Raw genomic sequence first — 3,607 nt, 5'->3', positions numbered from 1 at the left:
GCAAGTATGTATTTTGCAGCAGATCATAAGTGTCATCTCTGATATTTAGAACTGTTGTCTTTCCAAAACATTGCCTTGTTTGTTTTTATTTTGCCTCATTGAGGTCGGTCTCACTGTGTAACTCTGGCTGCCCTGGAACTCACAGAGATCTGCATGCCTCTGCCTCCCCTGAGTGTTGGGATTAAAAATGTGTGCTTCTGCCACACCCGGTATGACCACCCTCTCTTATTCCCCTTGTCCAGAGTTAGCTCCTCAACAGGTCAGGTGTTTGACGTAGTGAGCTGTCTCAAGGGTTTTTACTTAACCATCTGGCCTGAGCCAGTCCATGTCCTGAGTGAATTGGGCTGCTGCAAATGTCCATCACCTCTCATGACAAAGTACAAGAGTACAAAGAAGGACTCCACACCCTTCACACTGTCCTCCTTAGCCTTGGAAGTGCATCCCAGTATCATTTGGTAAGCAAGGATTGTACTCCGGAAATTAACGAATCCTCCTGCTTATGGTGATTGGTTGAGAAAGATGTAGTCTCCATCCTGATGAGCTTTTTACTTCTACTTCCATGCCAACAAATTAATTGTAGGATCTCCTTGCAAAGGTGATCTAGTAGTGTCCAAACCTGTCATGGTATGAAACATGAGTTCAATGTTATATCATGAGTGGCAGGCGGAGTTGGATCGTACTGATCTGAATCAGACAGTACTCCAAGCTAGAAACACAGGCAACACTCCATAGTTTGTTGCTTTAAGCTGTTGGTGAGAGTGCTTTGTTAGGCAGCAGTGAGGAAACCAATATAGGTGCTGCCTACATGTTTTCAGTGATTAAAGTCACACATGATTGTTTTAGCTTATTTGTTTTCTTGTTTTCTTTATCAACTGGACACAGGGAACTATTCCTGAAGCCACAGATGCTAGACAAGAAAAACTTCCTTATTTTTCTGGGCCTTACTCCAAACTAGCAGATTCTTGCTCAACACTGTAGCATCCAACCCTGAGGTAAATTCTCTCTACTATGGCATGCATAACTTGTTGCTGTGTCCCCTCTCTAACTTTTTTAGCCAAGATGAGGGTATTTGCTCATCTCACAAGCACTATCTTGACACGCCTTAGATCATGAGATCACCGAAGTGCCATTCATTACAAGGGCCCTGGTTTTGTTCAGAAGTGATTTCTCATGTTCTGTCTATCAAGCGTGCTATCAGGATATCTGGATTGGTCTCCATTTCCTATTCAGTGACAAGAATGCCACCATGCAAAGGAATGATGCAAAATGTCGCTGATCAAGATCCCTAAGGACTACTTTAGGATGTAAGCTTGAGGTAAGAAATGACACTAGGAGATGGAGAGATGGCTCTATGAGTAAAGTGCTTGCTGTATAAACATGAACGTTCAGATCCCCAGAACCAACACAAAAAGCCAGGCATGGTGGCTCACACCAATAATGCCGGTGCTACAATGGCAGAAGCAGGACTACCCCTGGGGCTTTCTGCCTAGGTAGTCCTGCTGAATTGGCCAGCTCTGGGTTCACTGAGAGATGCTGTCTCAAAAATTAAGGTGGAGAGAAATTGAGGAAGACACACATGTACACATATATGCACATGTCCATACATACTTCACACACATAAGTGATGTTACCTTGGCTTTTCAAGTGAAGTCTAGCTCGTCTTTTTGATGGTCACGTGCCCAGGAACACATGGATTGTAAAAACAAGGAAAGCTCATATACAGTCACATTAGTTCTTAGAATAATGGTCTGACTACAATTTTCACCATGGTTGTCATTCTCTGAGATGCATGGTGTGAGGATCAACAACCTGCATGGTCGATTGTCAGTGAGGCCACAAACCTCACAGTCCCTCTCTCAGTAGAGTGCCATGTTTACTTTGCTATTACTGTAGATATGTATTACTAGTGGCTTCATTTATCCTTTCATACCACAACAGACCTTTCCCCATAGGCTGGAGAACCAATATATGATATTTGCCATTTGCTAAAGAAGTCTATTCTAATGACAACTTTCTGAATTTCAGGCTTCTAATAACTGAAGGGTGAGTTCAGGAGCCAAGCAGAGAAATAGGTAAAGCTGCATTGATCATGAACTCTCCTCCGACCCATGAGTGACAATGACATTTTGCTTCTCTATAAATGAGGATTACTTCAGGGATGGTATGAAATAATCTCAGAATTCTGATAATCAATTTGCTTTCATCTTACTGTGCCATGGGACTGTCCAGATTCAATATTATTTCTGAATATATCTGTCACAGTTCTGCACTAGATTAGCAAGTGGGTTGTCCCTGTCTTCTCACAGTTTTAGAGACTTAACCAGTCCAAGGTCAGTAGCTCACATCGGTGTCATACCATGCCAGAAGGCAACATCTGGCTAATAGGATTGAACAATGACCAAATCCCATCTATTTTATTTTACTTCACTGTTTTGAGACAGACTCCCATGATGTGGCCCTGGCTGGACTGGTATTCATTATGTGAAGCAGACTAAGCCTTGAACTCACGAAGATCTCCCTCCTAAGTGCTAGGACTAAAGTGTGTGCCATCCCACCCAGCCAACCTCACTTTTAAAGAAAACCTGTTCTGGTGATTTCTAACTCACTCTAACGACGAAGGCAGATCCATGAAGGGAGATCCCTTGTGATACAATCACGTCTTACAAGTGCTACATCTCTGGTCTGGAGACATTGTTCAGTTGTATAAGGCCCTCAGCAATATCTTCAGCACCCCAAAAAATAGTTGTCAGTCCTACCTCTCACCTCTGTTGCATTAGGAAGTGAAACTCAAGGGACACATTCAAACTCTAGCATCTTCTTGCCATGTATTGGAGTCATCCGGTCTGCTAAGTAAAAGGACTTGGCTTTGGGCGTTCATGACCAGGGGATACCACGGCAGACCATCTTTTTGAGTATTGTGTTTATTAAGAAAATTATTAATGCCGTGGACATACAGACAACTAGTAGCTGAGCCAGGGTCTGAGCAATGATCAGCCCCAACATCGTAGGTAGGCAGACAGCATGGTGGGAGCTCTAATGAGAGCATAGGCCTACAAGGCAGAGTGGGGAGGTCCCCTTTTTAGAGGTCTCAAAGGAGACGGGAAGGGTCCTCAGTATGAACCCACAGACAGGCTATCCCTGATTCCTCGACATCCACAATATTCATGTCTTGATTCTATTTCTCTAGAGAAACCAGAATAGTCACTTACCTATTCAGTGTATCATTACACCAGAAACTGATCACTGGTCCACTTGGCAAAGCTTAGGACAACAATGAACAGGGCAATCATTTTACAGTCTACCATGCATGATTCTTCCTCTGGAGTAAAGCCACGGCAGCTCCTGGCAAACAGAACAGTCACTAGAGAGGCGCCTGGGCTCTCCTTAGGAAATCATTTACAAAGTCATGTCCTCAGGGCCTACTGAGGTGGCCAAACAGATCTTTGCAGTCAATTAATACACTCTAACATTGCAGTCTCATTTGGGCTTCAGATGCCTTTCTGTGAGTAGGCCAAGACCTGAGATTTGTCCTTAATTTAGAATCACCTTTGGGCAGTGTTTCAGGTCACTATCTGAACAGGCTACAAGAAGCTCCCTTAAGCTCTGA

The sequence above is a fragment of the Rattus norvegicus genome, chromosome X, assembly GCF_021556685.1.
Source record: "Rattus norvegicus strain SHRSP/BbbUtx chromosome X, alternate assembly SHRSP_T2T, whole genome shotgun sequence".
Lineage (NCBI taxonomy): Eukaryota > Metazoa > Chordata > Mammalia > Rodentia > Muridae > Rattus > Rattus norvegicus.
This window is presented reverse-complemented; position numbering follows the sequence as displayed.